At 40.2% G+C, this 25,548-nt stretch overlaps 1 protein-coding gene across 4 annotated transcripts in view; it reads right to left on the bottom strand.

The window, feature by feature from the left end:
• LOC132435924 (BICD family-like cargo adapter 1) overlaps nt 1-25,548 on the bottom strand; it is a 97,429-nt gene that overhangs the window by 52,700 nt on the left and 19,181 nt on the right. The gene's annotated exons all lie outside the window — the stretch shown is intronic.

Genomic DNA, 25,548 nt, shown 5'->3' with positions numbered 1-25,548 from the left:
AGGAGCTTGGGATTAACATACACACACTACTATATATAAAATAGATAACCAACAAGGACGTAATGTATAGCACAGGGAACTCTACTAAATATTCTGTAATAACCTATATTCATTCTTTTTCAGATTATTTTCCTGTATATGTATAACTGAACCATTTTTCTGTACATCTGAAATTAACACACCATTGTAAATCAACTACACTCCAATAAAATTTTAAAAAAATTTTTAAAATAAGATGTGATACACACACACACACACACACACACACACACACACACACACACACACACACACACACACGGGAATACTATTCAGCCATTAAAGAAAAATGAACTTTTGCCATTTTCAACAACATAGATGAACCTGGAGGGTATTATGCTTAGTGAAATAAAGTCAGAGAAAGACAGATACTGTATGTTATCACTTATACATGGAATTAAAAAAATAAAACAAACTAATGAATATAACAGAACAGAAACAGACTCACAGATATAGAGAACAAACTAGCGGTTACCAGTGGGAAGAGGGAAGGGGGAGGGGCAGATTAGGGGTAGGGGATAAAGAGGTACAATCTACTATGTAAAAAATAAATAAGCGGGCCTTCCCTGGTGGCACAGTGGTTAAGAATCCGCCTGCCAATGCAGGGGACACGGGTTCGAGCCCTGGTCCAGGATGATCCCACATGCTGTGGAGCAACTAAGCCCGTGCGCCACAGCTACTGAGCCTGCGCTCTAGAGCCCGTGAGCCACAACTACTGAGCCCACGAGCCGCAACTACTAAAGCCCACACGCCTAGAGCCCGTGCTCCGCAACAAGAGAAGCCACCACAATGAGAAGCCCGCGCGCTGAAACGAAGACTAGCCCCCACTCACAACTAGAGAAAGCCCGAGCGCAGCAACAAAGACCCAACGCAGCCAAAAATAAATAAATCAATCAATAAAATTATTTTAAATAAATAAATAAGCTATAAGGATATATTATACAGCAAGGAAATACAGCCAATATTTTATAATAACTTTCAATGGAATATAATCTAAAAAATTTTGAATCACTATGTGTACACTTAAAACTAATGTAATATTGTAAATCAATTATACCTCAATAAAAAAATAAGTTAAAACAAAATCTCCAAGGCAATGAATAGTAAGTGCTAAGTCAGTGATAATGAGCTCAGAAAATGAAGCAATCACTGCTAGAATGGTGAGGGAAGTCTTCACGAAGGAGCTGAACTGCCAGCTGGTCCTGGAAAAATGGGCAGAATTTGGATAAGCAGAAACTGCCCATTCTTTAACCCATCCGTCCGCCTAAAAGTGACAGGTCTACATGGAGGACAGCCTGGCTAGGCCATGAGATACTGAGACCAAAAGCCCCCCCAAATAAGCAAGCAAGCAAACAAACCTCCCTTTAAACCCTAATCAGCTGTTCCTCGTTTTTGTCATGGCTCATGCCCAGCGTGACCCCAGAGCCACACCAGGAAGAGGAGCATCGATTTATTCTGTCCTCATTTTCCTAAAAGATTCCCTCTTCCTGGCTTCTGAGAATGGAATGTTTTGCCTCTGAGAAAGGAATATTCTAACACAGGTATGTGTGGGCCTTCGTATACATGTAATGGATTGAAGGGAAAGTACGGTGGAAGGAATTTTATTTTGAGACTGTCAAGGCAGCAGATACAAAATGCCCTTTGCAAACTGCATAGGGTTCTACCACTTTCATGAATGCACACACTCCAGTCTTCTTTCTTTTTGTGTTTTGATCTGACTCAGTCATTCATATATTCACTAGACGTTTGATAAGCACCTATCATGTGCCTGGCACACAAAGTTACAGACACAAATACAAAAGAAACTGTAAACAAACGCTGAACTCTAGTTAATGGTATACATCCTAAAGTATTAAGGAGTAAAGTATACTGATGTCTCCAACTTCCTTTGAAATGCATCAGAAAATAAGATAAAGTGATGGATAACTTGATGCCTTGCCTGTAGCTGGTAGTCAGTTCTCAATAAATGTTTGCTGAATTTGTGAAAACCAAAACTAGAAAAATTTAAACAGAGTAGATTCTAAGTTCATATCTGGAAGCATATTCTATCTGAGAAATCTGAAATCTGTTCAAGTCTAAAGTTTTTGAACCTCTGGGAAATAGGACACCTAGAGACAAACTGGAATTTGTTATGTCCAGACTGTGGATCACTCAGGTGCTGTGGGAAGCAGCAGAGGCAAAAAAGAACTCATGGGACTTCCCTGGTGGTGTAGTGGTTAAGAACTCTCCTGCCAATGCAGGGGACACGGGTTCAATCCCTGGTCCGGGAAGATCCCACATGCCACGGAGCAACTAAGCCCGTGCGCCACAACTACTGAGCCTGCACTCTAGAGCCCACAAGCCACAACTAGAGCCTGCGCACCCTAGAGCCCATGCTCCACAACAAGACAAGCCACTGCAATGAGAAGCCTGTGCACTACAACGAAGAGTAGCTCCCGCTCGCCCCAACTAGAGAAAGCCCGCATGCAGCAACAAAGACCCAATGCGGCCAAAAATAAATAAATTAAAAAAAAAAAGACACTCGAAAAGATGTATGCACTTCCATGTTCACTGCAGCATATTTACAACAGCCAAGATATGGAAACGACCTAAGTGTCCACTGATGAATAAGCAGATAAAGAAAATATGGTGTACATATATACAATGGGATATTATTCAGCCATAAAAATAATGAAGTTTTGCCATCTGCAACAACATGTATAGACGTAGAGGGAATCTGCTAAGTGAAATAAGTCAGACAAAGAAAGACAAATACCATATGATCTCACTTATATGTGGAATCTAAAAAAAGCAAAACCAAAACCAAAAATATACCCAAGCTCACAGATACAGAGAACAGATTGGTAGTTGCCAGAGGCAAGGGTGGGTGAAACAGGTGGAGGTCAAAAGGTACAAATTTCCAGTTATAAAATAAGTCATGGGGATGTAATATACAGCATGTTGACTATAGCTAATAAAAGTTTTTATAAGGAAAAAATTTTCTAACTATGTATGGTCACAGATGTTAACCAGATTTACTGTGGCTATCATTTTACAATATATACAAGTATCAAGTTATTATGTTGTACAACTGAAACTAATATAATGTTATGTGTCAATTATACCTCAATTAAAAAAAAAAAAGTGAAGTGGAGAGAGCAGACATCCTTGCCTTGTTCCTAACCTCAGGAGTCTTTTGCTATTTAAGTACATTACCTGTAGGTTTTTTGTAAATGACCCTTATCAAAAAGTTCTCTTTGATTCCTAGCCTGCTGAGAGTTTTCATCAGGAATGGATGTTGGATTTGGTCAAATGCTTTGTGTCTGAGATAATCATATGGTCTTTCTCTTTTAGTATGTTAATAGGTGAATTATATTAATTAATATTTGAAGGTTAAATCAACCCTAAATTCCTAGGATAAACCTCACTTATTTTTAATTTATTTAGACTTTTACGGCCCATAATATGGTCTATCTTGGTAAGATGTGTACTTGAAAATAATGTACATCCTGCTATTGTTAGATGGAGTATTCTATCAAGTCTAGGTCTAATCAGACCTGGTTGATAGTTGGTTCAAGTCTCCTATATCCTTATTTTCTGTTTACTTGTTCTATCAGTAATTGAGAGAGATAAATTGAATTGTGAATTTGTCTATTTTTGCTTTCAGTCCTATCACTTTTTGCTTCATGTATTTTGAAACTCTGTTATTAAAGGCATAAACATTTAGGACTGTTATGTTCTCTTGAGTGACCTCTTCACCATTATGAAATGGGCTTCTCTATTGCTGGTAATATTCTTTGCTCTGGAATGTACTTTATTTTATTACATTATTTGATATTAAATAATGTAGCCACTTCAGCTTTCTTTTGACTAGCAATAGTATGGTATAATTTTTCCATCCTTTTATTTTTAACCTATTAGTGCCTTACTTTTTTATCCAATCAGACAGATTCTGCTTTTTAACTGCTGATGTTTTAACCATTTACATTTAATGTGACCTATTGATAAGTTTAGGTTTGAGTCTATCACCTCCTATTTGTTTTCTATTTGTACTGTATGTTCTTCTATTTTTCCTCTCTTTCTGCCTTTAAAAAATTAATGAAATATTTTTATGATTCCATTTTATCTTGTTTGTTGGCTTATTAGCTATAATTCTTTGTTTTATTATTTTAGTGATTGCTTTAGGGTATATGATATTCATTTTAACTTACCACAGTCTACCATTAAGTGTTATCCTTCCACTTCACATATAGTATAATAATTTTATAATAGCATACTTCCATTTCTCCCCTTCTGACCTTTAGGCTATTGTTGTAATGCATTTTATTTTTACAAATGTTATAAACCCCATAATACACTGTTATCATTTTTGTTTAAATAGTCAATTATGATTTAAAGACATTTCTATAATAAGAAAAAAACTGTATTTACATATAATTACCATTTCTAGCTCTCTCCGTTCTTCCGTGTAGATCCAGATTTCCACCTGGTATCATTTTCCCTTTTGCCTGAAAAACTTCTTTTAGCATTTTTTTACAGTGTAAATCTGCTGATAAATTATTTTGTATATCTGAAAATGTCTTTCACCTTAACTTACAAAATATATTTTCACTGTGTGTAGAATTCTAGATTGAAAGATTTCTTTTCAGTTCTTTAAAGATGTGCTCCATTATATTCCCTCTTACATTATTTTTGATGAGAAATATGATGTCATTCATTTCTTTGTTCCTCTTTACGTACTGTGTCTTTTTCTCTGGTTGCTTTTAAGATTTTCCCTCTATCACCAGTTTTAAGCAATTTGATTATTGTGTGCCTTAGTGCATGTAGCAGTTGGGTCCAACCAGGAGAAAGAAATCACATAGTAGATTAAGAGGGGAAATTTAAGATGAATGGATAAAGAAGATGTGGCACATACATACAATGGAATATTACTCAGCCATAAAAAGAAACGAAATTGAATTATTTGTAGTGAGGTGGATGGACCTAGAGTCTGTCATACAGAGTGAAGTAAGTCAGAAAGAGAAAAACAAATACCATATGCTAACACATATATATGGAATCTAAAAAAAAAAAGGTCATGAAGAACCTAGGGGCAGGACGGGAATAAAGATGCAGACCTACTACAGAATGGACTTGAGGACATGGGGAGGGGGAATGGTAAGTTGGGACAAAGTGAGAGAGTGGTAGTGTATATATATGAACATATAAACACTACCAAATGTAAAATAGATAGCTAGTGGGAAGCAGCCGCATAGCACAGGGAGATCAGTTCAGTGCTTTGCCACCACCTAGAGTGGTGGGATAGGGAGAGTGGGAGGGAGGGAGACGCAAGAGGGAAGACCTATGAGGATATATGTATAAGTATAGCTGATTCACTTTGTTATAAAGCAGAAACTAACACACCATTGTAAAGCAATTATACTCCAATAAAGATGTAAAAAAAAAAGAGGGAATTTAATATAAAGGGTTATTAACCATGATAAAAGAGTAACTAAAAGAAATAAGGAAACCCTATATGGTACACTATAGCTGAATGAGAATATCCATAAAGGACAGATGTGGAAGGGTTCAGACCTCATTGGGAGGAGGTATGGTATAGCCCCACTGGATAGCAGAGAAGTCTGCTAGTTTGACCAGGTCAGAGGTGGTCTGGAGTTCCCAGGCAAACAATAAGCTATACTGTGGAGTGCAGGTGGGGAGCAGGTAACTGGCAACCAATGACATGCAGGAGAGAGTCTGAGTGTTGATGGGGGAAGGAAGCCTTCAGAGCACAGGGTCACATGGAGGTTCTAGTTTATATGTTCAAAGAGCTGAAGAAAGGACAAGGGTGCAAACATTGCAAAAAGACCATGTTGTGGAAGGCTACACCAGATGTCCTCACACTGACACCTCTGACCCCCAACCGGCACCAGAAACAGCAGGAGAGCTTCTTTCTCCTACAGTGTCCCTCTAGCACCAGAGCCCTGTATTAAGAAAGCTTAACATCACGCTAACTTTAAAGAATTCCTTTGTTTATCTCAGAGTGTGTACTGAGGGTGCATCTGGCGCTGAAAGGCAGTAAATTGTTAACTGACAGTGTAGTTTTCTTCATGTTTCTTTGTCTGGTGTTCCTTGAACTTCTCAGATCTGTGGGTTTATACTTTCCATCAAGTTTGGGTAATTTTCAGCAATTTCTTCAGATATTATTTCTGTACTTCCCTCTCTTTGGGGAATCCAATTACACTTGTATTAGGCCACTTGAAGTTGTCCTGCAGCTAACTGATGCTCTTTTCTTTTCCTTTTTGTGTTTCATCGTGGAGAATTTCTATTGCTATGCCTTCAAATTCCCTAATCTTTTCCTCTGCAATGTCTAATCTGCAATGAATCTTGTCAGTGTACTTTTCATCTCAGACATTGTAGTTTTCATTCCTAGAAGTTCTATTTGGATCTATTTTATATATTCTGTGTCTCTACTCAACTTCTGAACATACAGAGTACAAGTTATAATCACTCTCTTAATGTTCTTCTCTGCTAATTCTAATATCTGTGTCAGCTTTGGGTCAGTTTCAATGGATTGATTTTCCTCTTTATGGATCATGTCTTCTTGCCTCTTTGTTATTCCTATAATTCTTTTTGAGCTTTGTTCTGGGAAACAGTTAAGTTACTTGGACATGGTTTGATCCTTTTGAATCTTGCTTTTAAGATTTGTTAGGCAGGTCCAGAGCAGTGCTCAGTCTAGAGCTAATTATTCCCTACTACAAAGGCAAGACCTTCCTGAGTACTCTACTGAATGTCTAATGAATTATGAAATTTTCCTCTCTAGCTGGTGGTAACAGTACCTGTTGCCATCACTGTGTGAGCACTGGGCAACACTGCTTCTAATTTCTTCAAATTCCCAGTCTTGACTAGTTTGCTCATGTCTTGTGCTAATCAGTCTCTGCTGAGTATTCAAGAAAGAACTTCGCAGATCTCTGGTTCTCTCCATCTGTCTTTTCTTTCTGATACTCTGTCCTATGAACTGTTGCTGCACTGGTCTCCCTAGACTCACAGCTCCATGTTAACTCAGGGAATCTACTGGGCTCTGCTCAGTTCCTGCTCCTGATGTCAGAGCCTGGAAACTCAAGGCAGGATGGGACAATTGTAGGGCTCATCTCTTTTGTTTGCCGTCCCTCAGGGATCACTATCCTTCATTGTTTGATGCCCAGTGTCCTGAAAACTATTGTTTCATATAGTTTTTTTTTTTGTTTTCCTTAGGTAGGAAGGTAATCTGGTTCCTATTATTCCAGCTTGTCTGGAAGGAGACGTTCCCAATATACTTTTATATACTTTTTATTGAAGTATAGTTGATTTACAACATTATATTAGTTTCAGGTGATTCAATGATTTTTACAGATTATACTCCATTAAAAGTTATTACAAGATAGGGCTTCCGTGGTGGCGCAGTGGTTGAGAATCTGCCTGCCGATGCAGGGAACACGGGTTCGAGCCCTGGCCTGGGAAGATCCCACATGCCACGGAGCAACTGGCCCATGAGCCACAACTACTGAGCCTGCACGTCTGCAGCCTGTGCCCCGCAACAAGAGAGGCTGCGACAGTGAAAGGCCCACGCACCGTGATGAAGCGTGGCCCCCACTTACCACAACTAGAGAAAGCCCTCACACAGAAACGAAGACCCAACACAGCCAAAAATAAATAAATAAAAAAAAGTTATTACAAGATAATGGCTATAATTCACTGGGCTATACAATATATCCTTGTTGCTTATCTATTTTATACACAGTAGTTTATATCTTTTAATTCCATACCCCTATATCTTGCCCCTCCCCTCTTCCCTCTCCCCAGTGGTAACCACTAGTTTAGTTTGCCTTCTATATCTGGGAGTCTGTTTCTGTTTTGCTATTTACATTCACTTGTTTTATTTTTTTAGAATCCACATATAATGATATCATACAGTATTTGTCTTTGTCTGACTTATTTCACTAAGTATAATATTCTCTAGGTCCATCCACATTGCTACAAATGGCAGAATTTCACTCTTTTTTATGGCTGAGTAGTATTCCAGTGTGTGTGTGTGTGTGTGTGTGTGTGTGTGTGTGTGTGTACACCACATCTTCTTAAGCCAATTGTCTGTTGATGGGCGCTTGGGCCGTTCCCATGTCTTGGATATTGTAAATAGTGCTGCTGTAAACATTGGAGTCCATGTATCTTTTTGAATTAATGTTTTCATTTTTTTCTGAATATGTACCCACGAGTGGAACTGCTAGATCATATGATAGTTCTAATTTCAGTTTTCTGAGGAATTTCCATACTGCTTTCCATAGTGGATGCACCAATTTACATTTCCACCAACAGTGTATGAGGATTCCCTTTTCTCCACATCCCCGCCGACATTTGTTATTTGTAGACTTTTTTTTTTTTTTTTACAAGAGATAGACTGACACCAAGCATTGTAAATGGATGACCACAACAAAAGCAACAATGATTGCAATTACCAAACACAAAACACACTCATACTATGTCATAATATTGACATTCAGTCCAGTAATCCTCCACTGTAACAGCTCCTTTACTTTGCAGTGAAAATTCATTTGTATATTTTTTGCCTCTGAGTTCTCGTGGGATTTTTTTTTATTCAAACAAAGTCACAAAAATTATAATCATCCTCATCAGTTCACTCAGTCCCATGTTATTTGTAGACTTTTTGATGATAGCCATTCTGACAGGTGTGAAGTGATATCTCATTGTTGTTTTGATTTGCATTTCTCTAATAATTAGCAATGTTGAGTATCTTCTCATGTGCCTATTCGCCATCTGTACGTGTTCTTTAGAAAAATGTCTATTCAGGTGTTCTGCCCATTTTTTGATTGGGTTCTTTGTGAGGTTTTTTTTTTTTTTTGATACTGAGTTGTATGACTGTTTATATATTTTGGATATTAACCCCTTATCAGTAATATTGTTTGCAAACATTTTCTCCCATTCAGTAGACTGTCAATGGTTTCCTTTGCTGCGCAGAAGCTTTTAAGTTTAATTAGGTCCCTTTGTTTATTTTTGCTTTTGTTTCTTTTGCCTTACCAGACAGATCTCAAAATATATTGTTACAATTTATGTCAAAGGATGTTTTGCCTATGTTCTCTTCCAGGAGTTTTAAGGCTCCAGGTCTTACATTTAGGTCTTATCCATTTTTTTTTTAATATGGTGTGAGAAAATGTTCTAATTTCACTGTTTTACATGTAGCTGACCAGTTTTCCCAGCACCACTTATTGAAGAGTCTATCTTTCCCTCATTGTATATTCTTGCCTGCTCTGCTGTAGATTAATTGACCATAGGTGCCTGGGTTTATTCCTGAGCTCTCTATTCTGTTCCACTGATCTATGTGTCTGGTTTGTTTTGTTTTTTTTGCCAGTACCAGGCCATTTTGATTATTGTAGCTTTGTAGTATAGTCTAAAGTCTTGGAGGGTGATACCTCCAGCTTTGCTCTTCTTTCCCAAGATTGCTTTGGCAACTCAGGGTCTTCTGTGGTTTCAAATGAATTTTAGGATTATTTGCTCTAGTTCTGTGAAAAATGTCATGGGTATTTTGATAGGAATTGCAATAAATCTGTAGATTGCTTTGGGCAGTATGGTCATTTTAACAATATTAATTCTCAAGTCTTTTAATCTTATTTGTTTTTTTCTCATGCTATTTTATTTTATTTTTAATTTTTATTGGGGTATAGTTGATTTACAATGTTGTGTTAGTTTCAGGTGTACAGCAAAGTGAATCAGATATACATATATCCTTTTTTTAGATTCTTTTCCCATACAGGCCATTACAGAGTAGTAAGTAGAGTTCCCTGTGCTGTACAGTAGGTTCTTATTAGTTATCTTTTTTTTGTGTGTGTGCAGTACGCGGGCCTCCCACTGCTGTGGCCTCTCCTGTTGCGGAGCACAGGCTCCGGACGCGCAGGCCCAGTGGCCATGGCTCACGGGCCTAGCCGCTCCACGGCATGTGGGATCCTCCCAGACTGGGGCACAAACCCACGTCCCCCGCATCGGCAGGGGGACTCTCAACCACTGCGCCACCAGGGAAGCCCCTAGTTATCTATTTTATATATAGTAGTGTGTATATGTCAATCCCAATCTCCCAATTTATCCCTCTACCCCCTTATCCCCTGGTAACCATAAGTTTGTTTTCTACATTTGTAAGTCTCTTCTAATCTTGAATAAATTCCCACCCCTATCTTTTCGTTTTCTATGACATTGAATAGACCCAGCCAGTTTTCCTATGGGATGCCCACTTTCCAGATTTGTCTAATTGCTTCGTTGTAGCAATTAGACTTGTTCCTCTAAAATAGGGTTGGCAAATTTTCCTTAAAAGTCCAGAAAATAAATATTTTAGGCTTTGTGGGCCACATACTATCTCTGTCACATATTCTTTTTTGTTTCTTGGTTTATTTGTCTTATTCTAACAATCCTTTAAAAATGTAAAAACCATTCTTAGCTCAAGGGCTACAGGCTGGATTTTGGCCTAAGCGCCATAGTTTGTTCCTGCTCTAACCTCTGCATTTTCTGTAAACTGAAAGTCAATCTAAAAGCCTTGAACAGATTCAGGTTAAACAATTTTTACAAAACCCTTCACAGGTGATGCTGTTTACCTCAAGCTGCACCCCAACAAGAAGCACATAATGCCTGGTTATTCCACTTTCTGTGATGTCAAGATAGACCACTAGGTTAAGGTAATCCCTCTATTGTAAAGTTGTGTTTTTCCCCTTGAAATAACCAAATAATCTGTGGGGTTATATTTCCAATTCTCCATCTGCCTCTCACCTAATAATTTTTATCATCTGTAGATGGTTTTTGCCTGAATCAGGTATTTTATTAGGAGCTGAAATGGTGATTCCTAATTATACCATTACTTCTACAAATATTAGCTGGTATTCTTACATAAAAAAGAACATACCCTCATTACCTAGAGTTATTTGGTTACGTTAAAACAGTTGCTACTGGGCTTCCCTGGTGGTGCAGTGGTTGAGAGTCCCCCTGCCGATGCAGGGGACACAGGTTCGTGCCCCGGTCCGGGAAGATCCCACATGCTAAGGAGAGGCTGGGCCCGTGAGTCATGGCCGCTGAGCCTGCACGTCCCGAGCCTGTGCTCCACAATGGGAGAGGCCACAACAGTGAGAGGCCCGCGTACCGCAAGAGAAAAACAAACAAACAAACAAAAAAAACAGTTGCTACTAGAAAAATGGTCAATTATGTCCTTTCATTGGTGTTTAGAGTAAGGAGTTGATATTAATTTTTAAACTGTGGGGTGGGGGAAGCTTCTCTTTTCTGAGATTTATCATAGACTCATGGATTTTTATATATTTATGTGTATAAATCAACTGCAGCCATTATTCTGCCTAATGCTCCAACTGTCCCAACTTTAGCCAGTGGGGGTCCTTTCAGACTACCTTCTGTGTCCTTTGACACAACTCCATTAGCTTGTTTTCACTTGAAGTACACATATAATTATTCCATTAGATTTTGAAAGCTTTCCTGCTTCTAGCACAAAATGATGTCTCAGGCTCACCCTGTTAAGTTCTTACTCCAGACTTGGAATGACTCTTTTCTCCAAGGAGCGCTGGTTCCTTTTAGTGGGCAATGATATTTAGGAAGTGAAATCTGTGCATTAGGGGTACTCATTACTACCAGTATATCACTGCTTCTAGGCCCTCTGCAGACACAGCTAGGAAAAAAAAAAAACCATGATGAAACTTGTCTTACATGTTCTGATTTATACTTATCTATCTGTCCTAAGCTTTTTGACTCTGATTTATCTGATATTGACTTCTTGCCTGATTATTTTTCATAGCTGTCCCTCATACCCATTCTCTTGTTTATATCACACCTGCTGTTAACTATTAAAGCATCTCTTGCTAAATACTGAGGTGCTACTATTCCTGTCCCTAAGTTGTATGACACTGCATGACTTTGACCATGAATCTCATTAAACAAAAATGAAGGGATACTGCCATTACAATACTGTGTAGCAACATTCACTTGCTAAGCACTAATTTTATAGTGTCACATCTCTATTAATTATTTACCTAGGAGAACAGTCAGATTGATTTTAAAAAATCAAATTTTGTTTTCTATATCACATTTTATAACCTTCTGAGCATTAGGGCACTGTGAATGGCACCGGAGATACAAACAAGTCAAAGACAGTCTTTAGCATGAGTAGTAGTATACATACAACTGCTATTTACTAAGCCAGCAAGTACGCTAAGAACTTTATATATAGTCTACAATGCTAACAACCCTGTAAGGTGTATAGTATGACTCTGGTTGTGTTTTTAATAATCTCTATTTTTTTCCACATGAGAAAAATGTGTAGTTGCAAACTCTGAACTCAATCAACACAGCTAGTAATCAACAGAACCAAAATAAATCCAGATTCATCTAGTGCCAAAACCTGAATCCATCTCACTATGTCACATTGCCTCCTAGAAGGAGTGATGATGGATGAAACATGCCCTTACTTCAGCATGGCTTAAAGTTCTTGCTTTCATTCCACACAACCTCCTTTCAGACACTGACTAGGCCACTTAAGTGGAACCTGAGAGGTTCCTCCTGCGGCTTGGTGTCATGCTAACAGGCTATCCCAGAGACTCTGTTTTGCTTAATGCCTCTATTAATGAAGGAATTAAGATATTTGTAACTCTGACTCCTGATACTGAAGTAGGCAAGAATGGCTGTCACTAATCCTGGTTTCACATTAGAATAGTAATTCTCATCCTTGGTCACACATTATAGTCACCTGCTTTTAAAAAAAAAAAAAAACCTGATGTGCAGGTCACATCCCAGAGCAGTGAAATGAGAATCTCTGGGGGTGGGACCCAGGAATCAGTATTCAGTGCAAAAGCTACCCAGGTGTGGGCTTCCCTGGTGGCGCAGTGGCTGAGAGTCCGCCTGCTGATGCAGGGGATACGGGTTCATGCCCCAGTCCAGGAAGATGCCACATGCCGCAGAGTGGCTAGGCCCGTGAGCCATGGCTGCTGAGCCTGCACGTCCGGAGCCTGTGCTCCGCAACGGGAGAGGCCCGCATACCACAAAAAAAAAAAAAAAAAAGCTACCCAGGTGATTCTTAGGTGTAATCAGGGATGAGAATTAGCTTTAGAATACAGGAATAATACTTGCTAAGTGACTCTGATAAATTAAGGGTGGGGAGGAAAAGAAGGTTCCAATCCGAAAACGATGAGACCAAATGAAATGGATAGATACAAACAGCATTTTGAAGTTAGCAAGGAACTAGTATGAAAAGCAGTGTTTCCAAGAATCCATACAGTCTCCATTCCAAGGCAGTTTGACTAAAGGAGAGACTGCTATTATTTTAGCCTGGTTCAGGAAAGTTAGAATTCTCACCTGTATGGCTCCAAAGCCTACACTCTATAGTCAAGTCACACTGATCCCTAGTAGTAATAGCTGTCACTAATTGAGCACCTATTATGGGCCAAATGCTTTAGTTTCTAAACAACTTTATCAGATAGGTCTCTATTTTATAGAAGATGGATAAAAAGATAGCTTATATTTATTTCTAAACAAGTCATCTGGACCAGTAGCTCCCAACCATGGATCCTTGGGGGACCCTGAATTGCTGCTAAAAGAGTGCACACAAAGCACTGCCTGTAGACTAAATATATGATGTCATTAAATGCTGTTGTGATTACAGGCTATAAATCCTTCTAGAAGTATTACTAATTCCCTAATGTCTTTTTTAGTCTTTTTTATCAACCTGCAGATACTAAAATGAAATCTACTATCAAGTGAGAGTATACAATTTTTTTTTAATATTAAAAAGGGGTCCTCTTGTGTTGAAACGAACTCTCAGACATCGATGGTGGTAATATAAAATGATAAAGCCTCTTTGAAAAGCAGTTTGGCAGTTACTTAAAAAGTAACACAGAGACATACCAGACAGCAATTCCACTCAAGAGAAATTAAACGAACGTCCACACACAGACTTGTACATGAATCAAATGCATGATCATAGCAGCACTATTCATAGCAGTTGAAAACTATAAACAAATCAAATGTCTATCAACCCGTGAGCTGATAAACAAAATACACTATATCCATGCAAGGGAATACTATTCAGAAATAAAAAGGAACTACTGATATGTGCTACAATGTAAATGAACCTCACAAACACTATGCTGAAGAAGCCAGACACACAAAAAACTACCTGTTTTCTGATTCTACTTATACAAAATATCCAGGAAAGGTAAATCAATACAGATCAAAAGCAGATCAGCGTTTGCATGGGGTTAAGGGTGAGAGAGGGGGCAGGGGGTGGAAACTGACTGCAAAAGGTCACAGAAGAACTTTTGCAGGGGTAGGGGTACAGAAATGTTCTAAAACTGGATCACAGTGATGGTGGCACAATTCTATAAATCTGCTAAAAATAACAATTGTACACTTACAATGGGTGGATTTTATAAAATATAAATTATACCTCAATAAGGCTGTTCAAAAATATTGTAGGGCTTCCCTGGTGATGCAGTGGTTGAGAGTTCGCCTGCCGATGCAGAGGACACGGGTTCGTGCCCCGGTCCAGGAAGATCCCACATGCCGTGGAGCGGCTAGGCCCGTAAGCCATGTCCGCTTGAGCCTGCGCATCCGGAGCCTGTGCTCCGCAGCGGGAGAGGCCACAACAGTGAGAGGCCCACGTACCGCAAAAAAAAAAAAAAAAAAAAAAAATATATATATATATATATATTGTAGAAGGTCACTGGATTAGATTTTTAAGAGGAGGGTCAGCATACTGAAAGACTGGGAACCAGTGATATAGACAATAGTGAAGGAATTCAGCAAGTGGGAGCGTGCATTAAAGGAAGTAAAATATAAATCCTCTGGGTAAAATTTTTTAGTAAACAGTTATATTTGCTATACACTTGAACCATGGAACTAAGTAATATATGCCTATTTGACTTGTGAATGTCATCTTTTTTAAAAAAATTTATTTTATTTATGGCTGCGTTGGGTCTTCGTTGCTGCATGCAGGCTTTCTCTAGTTGTGGCCAGCGGGGGCTCCTCTCTGTTGCGGTGCGCAGGCTTCTCATTGCAGTGGTTTTGCTTTGTTGTGGAGCATGGGCTCTAGGTGCACAGGCTTCAGTAGTTGTGGCACGTGAACTCAGTAGTTGTGGCTCATGGGCTCTAGAGCACAGGCTCAGTAGTTGTGGTGCATGGGCTTAGTTGCTCCGTGGCATGTGGGATCTTCCCAGACCAGGGCTTGAACCCGTGTCCCCTGCATTGGCAGGCAGATTCTTAACCACTGCGCCACCAGGGAAGCCCGTGAATGTTGTCTTATACTCACTCTATTTCAAACAAGGTGTTCAGCCCCCTGTGGGAGGTGCCCTGACTGCACAGCCCTTGACTCAACAGAATCAAGGACATGAATTAACCGTTAACAGGTAACAGAACATAAATGACAAAAGAAAAGTACTAAAGTGCTCTTGGTAGTCAGTAGGAGAGATTAAAATAGGTGGGGAAAGGGACTTCTCTTGTTGTGGAGCACGGGCTCTAGGCACACGGGCTTCAGGAGTTGTGGCCCCCAGGCTCTAGAGTGCAGGCTCAGTAGTTGTGGCGCACGGGCTTAGTTGCTCTGCGGCATGTGGGATCTTCCCGGACCAGGGCTCGGACCCGTGTCCCCTGTATTGGCAGGCGGATTCTTAACCACTGCACCACCAGGGAAGCCCCTTGCAAAGAGTTTAAACTCTGTTTTTTTCAGACTTTTTACAACACACATTTGCATAAAACACAGCTTTTCTTGCTCTGTGACCTTAGATGAGTCACATCCTCTTAAGGGCCTAGTTGTTTCCTCAAGTGTGAGATAAAAGAGTCAGAAAATAAAAGCTAAGTAACATGGGTTAAGCTTGACCCTCAAAATTGTAATATGAAGGGGTTCTCACCATCTTAAAACTTTATGCTAGAAATCTAAAGTCAAATTGGTAATTAACTACTCTTTCAGTCTTCAGATCAATAAGCCTTTTCTGGATAATACCAAGCATTGCTGGGATAAAAACCAGTTAAAGACACAGTCCCTGCCTTCATATTGTCTAAAACTCAGGAGGAAAACAAACATCATTATGTGTGATACTAAATGGCAATAAAATATAGACCTCAGGCTTTATCATTTAGATAAACTGAGTTTGACAAAGAGCATCCTCAAGTGTCCCTAACCTTTAAGGACAAGGTCAAAGATAATGCTTATATTCCCTGGGTAGCCCTCCCTACAGAAGGAAAGATGCTGTCTGTGTGGTGCATGAGCTGGACACAGTATAGCAGGTCTCCTATTCACAGTTCATAACTTGTTAGGTTTATTTCTGTGAAATAATTATGGAATAAAGATCATAAGTGATGAAGTATATCCAAGGTTCAGTTAATACCTCATTTCCTTAATTTATATAATATTAGAAAACATGGAATCGACATCTATTACTTAGGTCTTATCATTAATATAGATGGAAAGCCATATGCTAAAACATCTCTGACATCATGGTTATGTCTTGCCTGTACTCTGACCCTGACCACAGCAGTGTCATAGGAGAAGGAATAACTGGTATCCATAGAAACATCACCAGACTGGGACCATGTAAAAAGATGTAACCTAGCAACTGATGACGACAGGTGTGCGTAGGGGGAATTCTTCCAGTTCTGCAAATGCTAAACATACAGCACTGAATGTGACTAGTAAAATTAGGGTAATATGGAAAATCTGACTTACTCATAGAGAGTTGGGAATCTCAGGTTTGTAAAAGCTTAATACTATGCTGCATAATTTTAAACAGGAAAAGCATGTACACACCTCCTCGCTGCCTACATCATCAGTTGTGTTCAGGGAAAGTACCTTGTATGTCATGACCAGAATGGAAAATAAATTTTGTAGTGGCACCAATCATCTCAACCTCTCTCTGTCTCTCATACAGAGGCAATGAATTTTGGTGAGATGAGAAACCATCCCTGGTCTCAGAGAAGGATGGGTATGTTCTATATGTAAAGAAGGCAGCATTACAAAACAACCAGACTCCCAATATACCACATAACGGGAGAATGTTTCCCTTAAGAATTTTCTTTTTAATAGAGATCACATAAATATCTATATATATGTGGACATTTAGAGAGTGAAAGAACCATCTAATTCAATCCCCTTGTTTTACTGACACAAACTGAGACCCAGAGTGAGGATTTATTTAAGTTCAGAAAGTTAGTGACAGAGCATGGGCTAGAACTGAGGTCTTCCGCTTTCCAGGCCAATTCTTTCCATTAAAACAGGATGCCATTTTTTTTCTTCATGTCTAAAGAGGAACACTATTTGGACTTTCCGGAAATGAGAAACAAAAGCCACTGAGATCTAAGGGTTAATCTGTTACAGCAGTTAGTGTTATCCTACCTAATATAAAAATGAATGTGTCTATACTACCCCAGGGCAATCTGAAAAACAGATCTTTTTTTTTTTTGGAAATTCTGGATCAGGTTACAGCTTCAAAGGAATTTACCCAATTTCTAGAGATACCACCTGAGTACAAAAAGACCAACAGCTTCTCTATTTGGAACAAAATGGTGCATGTGGTACTGTTACAACTACATCTGCCATCCTACTTAGAACTGGTAGAATCTTAGTAATCAGCCACTCCAACTCCTTAGAAAACTGAAGCACAGAAAATGAAAGTCCAGGGTTCTTTCTACTGACGGCATTATGGCTAAGACTGGCTAGCTGTTCACCCATCCACTTCTCCCTGGGCACAAAGCTGGCCTACACTTCCCAGCCTCTCTGGTAACTGAGTGCAGCCCTGAGACTGAATTGTGACCAGTGAATAAGTGGAAGCTACGTGCACAATTTCCAGGCATGGTCCCCAGAAAAGTTCCAGGCTCTTTCCCTCCTTCTATGACCTTGGAAGCCACCTGTTGAAGGTGGCATAGTCACAAGACGGAAGGAAATGGCTGGGTTACTGAATCACTGCCTGAAATGAGAACCACCCACCAATCTGGAATACCAGTTTTTAACTTCCCAGTTAAGCTACTGAGATTTGGGGAATTATCTGTTACAGAAACTTCAGTGTTATTTAATAAAACTATAACTAGGGTTATCCCTCTGCAAATAGTGAACACTACTCCCTTGGTTTTTTTGTGAAAAATAATCATAATTTTTTTATTGCAAATAATCAGTATATTATTTACTCCCAACGAGAGCCTTCTTTTATTTGTCAGTCAGAGCCCCACTGGAAGTAGCAAAGGACTAGGACTGCAGATCTGGCAAGTCACGTAACTTCCCTGGGCCTCAGCTTTCTTAACTATTTGTTAATGGATTAGTGATTTACAAATCATGTTTTAATACACAGCTGAAAAACCATTTTTTCCAAATAAAAATTAAGCAGAACTTCAATATAAGAAACATAAAAATGCTCAGGTTGAAATGGAAATGGGGAAGGGGACAGGAATCCACCAGCTAAATGTCCCTTTCAGCTCTTCCTTCCTTGAAACTATTCTGAGGCACTTCTTGGAGACCTACGGCTCCTCAGACCATAGTTTGAGAACCACTGACCTAAACTAATGGCTTTCCAAGTTATATGGGGTGAGGTTTTTCCCACTCCATATGCTTTCCCATATATAATCTTATCAGAAGGCTCAATAAACAGATACAGATAAAGGTTACCTTTTATTAATATTAAATGTGTTATAAATTTAACTGTCTACGATTTATAAGCTCATTAAAAATAATTAGGTCTTTTAAAAACAATCTGAAGGGCTTCCCTTGTGGTGCAGTGGTTAAGAATACTCTTGCCAATGCAGGGGACACAGGTTTGAGCTCTGGTCCGGGAAGATCCCACATGCCACGGAGCAACTAAGCCCATGGGCCACAACTACTGAGCCTGCAAGCCACAACTACTGAAGCCTGCGCGCCTAGAGCCTGTGCTCTGCAATGAGAAGGCACCGCAATGAGAAGCTCCCGCAATGAGAAGCCCGCACACCACAACGAAGAGTAGCCCCCGCTCGCCGCAAGTTGAGAAAGCCTGCGCACAGCAACGAAGACCCAACACAGCCAAAAATAAATTAATTTAAAAAAAAACAATTTGAAATTGGAGGATAAGGATGATAGTGGTAGCTCTACTCAATATTGATGAATTTGTGGATTTAGCTTTGATTTTAAAGTACTGAAATAAATTTTTAAATTCACCCAGTGAAGTAGTTACAAATGCCACCAGTTTTTACACCGCTCATCTTACAACAGTATAATACCATTTACTTAACGGAGAGGGCACAAAGGCAAGGTAAGCTGGCAGCACAACCTGAGGTACCAACGGTCTTTTACCTGTTTAATGTGACATTCATCTCAAGAGAGCACATTATACGTATTCTGGTAATAGTTCTTCAAAGTGACAAAATTTTAAAAATGCAATCAAATTTGTAGAACCTCTGAAAAGAAAACATTTTACAAACATTTTCTAGTCTGGTCCAGCTAGACCAAAAGCTCTTTTTCAGTTCTAAAAATTATATTATAGCATTGGATCATTGTCCTGGACTCAAATGAAGAGCAATGGGGAAGATGCTATCAGAGTCGAAACACTACCTGCTTTTCTGCTGATTAATTTACTCACTGAATACACATACTTTATTTTTCAAGGTAACAATATTTAGGGACCAGAACTATGGGTCACAGCCAGCACAAGTAACAAAAGAGTACATAATTTGCAGCCAATTTTTTTTCTCTGCCAGTAAACTCCAACCTTACTACCACCTGCAATTCATTTGCCGGGTACCAAATAGAGGCCTCATCTCACACCAGGCAGGGGCAGCTCAATTAACTCTGTTTTCATCACTCCAACACAATACACTAAGCTGTCTACAGAGACCAAGGGAATCCAGATTTGAATGTCAAAAAAAAAAAAGCTGACTGCCAATGTATTAAGTCAAATCTAGCAGCATTAAGAAGATCTACTCCCAGGATTTCCCAGGTGGTCCAGTGGTTAAGAATCCACCTTCCAATGCAGGGGACGCAGGTTCGATCCCTGGTTGGGGAACTAAGATCCCACATGCCACGCGGCAACTAAGCCCACGCACTCCAACTACTGAGCCCAAGCCCCGCGACTACAGAAGCCTGCGCGCCGCAACAAAAGATCCCATGTGCTGCAACTAAGACCTGACACAGCCAAATAAATATTTTTTAAAAAGAGAGAAGATCTACTCCCAAAGTGATTTATCTGACTCTTGGGTCTTGCAAACCCCCAAATTTAGACTTAATATCCCAGAACCTTAGGCTCTCCTATTTTGAAAAAGATAATCAGAACATGATATAGTTGTAACTAACAGAACCAACTTGAAAACTCCTGAATCAGGAATGGCTCCCTCTCTGGGAAAATAATGAAGAGCAGGTTCAAATAATCAAGACATGAATCTACCAAAAAAACACCCATATGCTGAAGAACAAGCAATTACCACCCTAATGTGTTTAACCTACTAATTAGCATTAGTACCAATCTGGAAAAAGCTGAAAATGTTGTCTTCACAGAGGAGAGCTCCTATATGCAAAAACCCGTTTTCTCTTCTAGCTGAAGTGAGCCTCTCAACAAATCCTTCTCAATCCTTGCAGCACACCTGTGATAATAACAGAAGCTGCTAAAAGTGGACCCCAAGCCTTTGGATGCATTTTACTCAGTGACTCTGAAGTTAAGGGGCATCCAACACAATAACATCCAGCAAATATGAACTAAAAAGAAAGCCAATAAGATGGAAATACATGTGAGGAGGTTTTTGTTTCTGACTACCCCTCCTTGAAAAGGTACAAAAACCAATCCTGAAACCCGTAACAAGTGCAAAGCCTTGAGCAAATGTCACTAAACTTCTGATGCCCAGTTTTCTCATCTGTCAAATAAAGAATAATTACTACCAGTTCCAGTGGTAATGAGACTAGAGGAGGTCCCATGTGTCCTTTTGGAAATTTAAATTACTGTTATTTGGTTGGGAAATAATTTTGCCTTCAAAACTTCTTTCAAGGATAAGCTGACTAAAAACTGCCATGTCTTTTTTCTACAACACAACACCTGAAAATGAAACAGACTTTAAGAAGTAAAATACAGCCCCATGCCCCCAAAAGCAACAAAAGCCCATTCAGCAATTAAAACTACTTTTGATGAACAGCTGTTGTTGTTCACTGTAAAGTGTTCTAGAAACAAGGATGGTTGTGTGTCACCAGGCAGAGCAACCATGACACTAATGGTCATGATTTTAAAGCCTTTAACTTTGAGAAAGAAATCTGGGAGAAATTTGCTTCAAGAAGTATATGGATGCAAGGCTGCTAATCCCAAATGAGCTGTTTAAAGAACAGGGATCTGTTTACTCTTCAGGGGAAAATTAGCTTTTCAGGGAAGATTAGCTCCAGCCAGTATGCATCCTATCTTCTTTGTGTGTGGATAAGACATTAGAGGCAGACTGAGGAATACAGCTCTGAACAGGCAGGAAATAAAGCACCTGTTTGCACCAATGTCCTCCTACTCATGTCATCCCACAGACACCAGCTCAGAAGAGGGGCTCTTCTAGGAGCTGAGAGTGTGGGGGACAAATGAGAAGGAGGGCGGGTCACAGAGGGTATAAGTCGGGGTTGGGGGAGTGCGTATTCATCTGAATACAGCTTCAGTCACTCTGAATAAATTCCTGCTGACAACAAACAGAAGATGGTAAAACAGAGTCTCAGGCACTGAGAGAGCTCATATGGCTGTGGGAAATTTAACTCAATATTTCACCTCAATACAACAGAATTCTCATTGTTCTACTTATGTGAAACTAACATGGATGTTTAAAGGGTAGCTCAAACTTAGTCCAAAAATAATTATTCGATTTTAGATGCCAACCTACCCCTCTCCTCTAGTCTTTGGTCTCTCAAGTTAATGATGCCACCATTCCTTCAGTAGCTCAAGACAAAAATCTAGGAGTCATTTATTATTATTCTTTCCTTAATTCCCTTTCTCACATCCATCCATTCCATTAAAAAGTCCTGGTTGGGCTTCCCTGGTGGCACAGTGGTTGAGAGTCTACCTGCCGATGCAGGGGACACAGGTTCGTGCCCCGGTCCGGGAAGATCCCACATGCTGCGGAGCGGCTAGGCCCGTGAGCCATGGCCGCTGAGCCTGCGCGTCCGGAGCCTGTGCTCCGCAACGGGAGAGGCCACAACAGTGAGAGGCCCGCATACCGCAAAAAAAAAAAAAAAAAGTCCTGGTTGGTTCTATTATACCTTCAAAACATACAACCCATCGAACCCTTCTCACCACCTCTATTATCAAAGCTACTGACAAATCTCCACTGGTGAGTGGCTTCTTCCCTGACCTCTATGCTTGCACCCCTGGCCCCTATAATCCATTCTCCTGCGATAGCTAGAGTAATCTGCCTTGGGTCTTCGTTGCTGCGCACGGGCTTTCTCTAGTTGCAGTAAGCAGGGGCTGCTCTTCATTGCGGTGTGTGGGCTTCTCATTGAGGTGGCTTCTCTTGTCGCGGAGCACAGGCTCTAGGCACGTGGGCTTCAGTAGTTGTAGCACATAGGCTCAGTAGTTGTGGCTCACGGGCTCTAGAGCGCAGGCTCAGTGGTTGTGGTGCACGGGCTTAGTTGCTCCACGGCATGTGGGATCTTCCCGGACCGGGGCACGAACCCGTGTCCCCTGCATCGGCAGGCAGACTCTCAACCACTGTGCCACCAGGGAAGCCCTAGAGTAATCTTTTAAAAACAGTTACAATCAGGTCATGATGCTCCCCTGCCAAAAACCCATCACTGGCTTTGAAGCACACTAAATAAAACCCCAAATCTGTATCATGGCGGGAAAGGCCCTACATCATCTGACCACTGACTACTTCCCTTTGACCTCACCTCCTACACTCTTCCTAAGCTGACTGCACCCTGGTCACATCAGCCTGCTTTCCATTCATTCCTAGGCTTTTACAGGCTGTTCTCTTTGTTTGGAATGCTCTTCTATCAGGTGTCTCCTCAAACTTCACCTCTTCAAAGATTCTTTCCTGACAACTCTATCAAAAATTGAACTGTCCCCACAGCCACCACTTTCTCCCCCTTACCTGGCTTTATTTTACTCCTAGCTAGTTATCACTACCTGATTTGCAGGTTTTTTTTTTTTTTTTTTTTTGCGGTATACGGGCCTCTCACTGTTGTGGCCTCTCCCGTTGCGGAGCACAGGCTCCAGACGGGCAGGTTCAGCGGCCACGGCTCACGGGCCTAGCCGCTCCACGGCACATGGGATCTTCCCAGACCGGGGCACGAACGCATGTCCCCTGCATCAGCAGGCGGACTCTCAACCACTGCGCCACCAGGGAAGCCCTAATTTGCAGTTTTTATGTACTTTCCTTTATTTTGTTTTTTAAAGCTGAATCAACTTTAATAATTAACTCAGTTAGGGTGAAAGTGAGTTAGAGCTGCCTTGTACCAAATTCTCTTTCAACATCAGAGAATGTTGGATCTACACACTGGGTTCTGGTCCACACATTGAACCCTGATACGGAAGAGTCTCCTGGAGAGGCAGGAGGCAACTGGTGCTCACCCTGGGGATACAGACCTGTATATTCTTCACTGAATTATCTCTGTTACCCAGTAGAGTACCATCATACATAGTAGATGCACATTATTAATATTGGTTAAATGAGTAAGTGATTTTTTCTTTTTTTATATGATGTTTTAGTTTTTATTTATCAAATTATAGGGTATAATTGCAACTATTATGATTATAAATACACAATTGCCTAGAGTATTTTTTCTGATTAAAAATAAATTATAGGGGCTTCCCTGGTGGCGCAGTGGTTGAGAGTCCGCTTGCCGATTCAGGGGACACGGGTTCGTGCCCTGGTCCGGGAAGATCCCACATGCCGCGGAGCGGCTGGGCCCGTGAGCCATGGCCGCTGAGCCTGCGCGTCCGGAGCCTGCGCGTCCGGAGCCTGTGCTCCGCAACGGGAGAGGCCACAGCAGTGAGAGGCCCGCGTACCAAAAAAAAAAAAAAAAAAATTATAGCATAATTGGATATCTCCATCTAACTTTATTTTTTTAATTTATTTTTGGTTGCATTGGGTCTTTGTTGCTGCACGTGGGCCTTCCCTAGTTGCCGCGAGTGGGGGCTACTCTTCGTTGTGGTGCGCGGGCTTCTTCTTGTGGTGGCTTCTCTTGTGGAGCACAGGCTCTAGGTGCACAGGCTCAGTAGTTGTGGCTCACGGGCTCTAGAGTGCAGGCTCAGTAGTTGTGGCACACGGGCTTAGTTGCTCCACAGCATGTGGGATCTTCCTGGACCAGGGCTCAAACCCATGTCCCCTGCGTTGGCAGGCAGGTTCTTAACCACTGTGCCACCAGGGAAGCTCCTCTCCATCTAACGTTTAATTTATTCTAGCTCAATTACATAGAGCAGAGGTTGGCAAACTTTGTTCTTAAAGGGCCATACAGTCTCTGTCACAACTTCTCAACTCTGCCATCGTAGCATGAAAGCAGCCACAGACAGTATGAAAATAAATGGGTGTGGCTGCATTCCAATAAAACTTTATTTACAAAAATAGGCAGCAGCTAAATTTGGTCTGTGGGCCATAGTTTGTCAACACTTCACATTTTAGCCTGGTTTTTTCTTTTTATTGCAAAATATAACACATATAAAGACAAATACATAAAACACATATGTACTGTTTAACAAATAATTGTAAAATAAACACCCATGTAATTATCACCAAGGTCAAGAAGTAGAACATACCAGAAGCCTCCTCCCCTAGCACCATTCCATGATGACAAGCATCCTCTTCCACTGCTCCTCCCTGCCCCACTCCTCCTCCCCACCTCACTCCTCAGGGAACCAGTATCCCGACTTTTGTGATGAAAAACACCTCAGTTTTCTTTATAGTTTTACTACATATGCACGCAGAATGATAGGTTCTTCAGCCTTAACAAAGATAAATGGTAGGGTGAGTACAGACTACTGAAACATTTTTGGTGGGCAATATGGTAATATCTATTAAAATCTTAAATGTACGTATCTTTTGACCTAGACATCCCACTTCTAGGAACCCATCATAGACAAATGATAATATGAGTGCAAAGATATATGAACAAGGATGTTCACTGCAACAGTGTTTGTAACAGTAAAATACTGTAACCAGTGCACATGCTCTTCAATAGGAAATGGTTACACTAATTATGGTACATCCATATGTACAAGCAATACTATATTCAAACATTAAAAATATAAAAAAAAGTAAGATCTACTGAGTAAAAAAAAAATGAACAAAACCATTCTATTTGAGAAAAAAGCAAAAATAAATAGAAAAATTATGCACGTGAGTGTGTGTGTGTGTGTATGTAAAAATACAAAAGAATTAACACCAAACTGTCATTAGCACTTTCTTTGATGGAGAATCAAGAATTTTCACTGTTTACATCAAACATTTCTGTATTGTCTGAATTTCATTTTACCATGAACATGCATTCTTTTTGCCGTTGGAAAAAAACAATGTATACACATATTTTCTTAATTTAAAAACCTGTAAGTGGAAATTTAAGGCGGA

This window comes from Delphinus delphis, chromosome 13, assembly GCF_949987515.2.
Source record: "Delphinus delphis chromosome 13, mDelDel1.2, whole genome shotgun sequence".
NCBI lineage: Eukaryota > Metazoa > Chordata > Mammalia > Artiodactyla > Delphinidae > Delphinus > Delphinus delphis.
The sequence above is the reverse complement of the archived record's forward strand: the minus strand, read 5'-3'. Positions and strand labels throughout refer to the sequence as shown.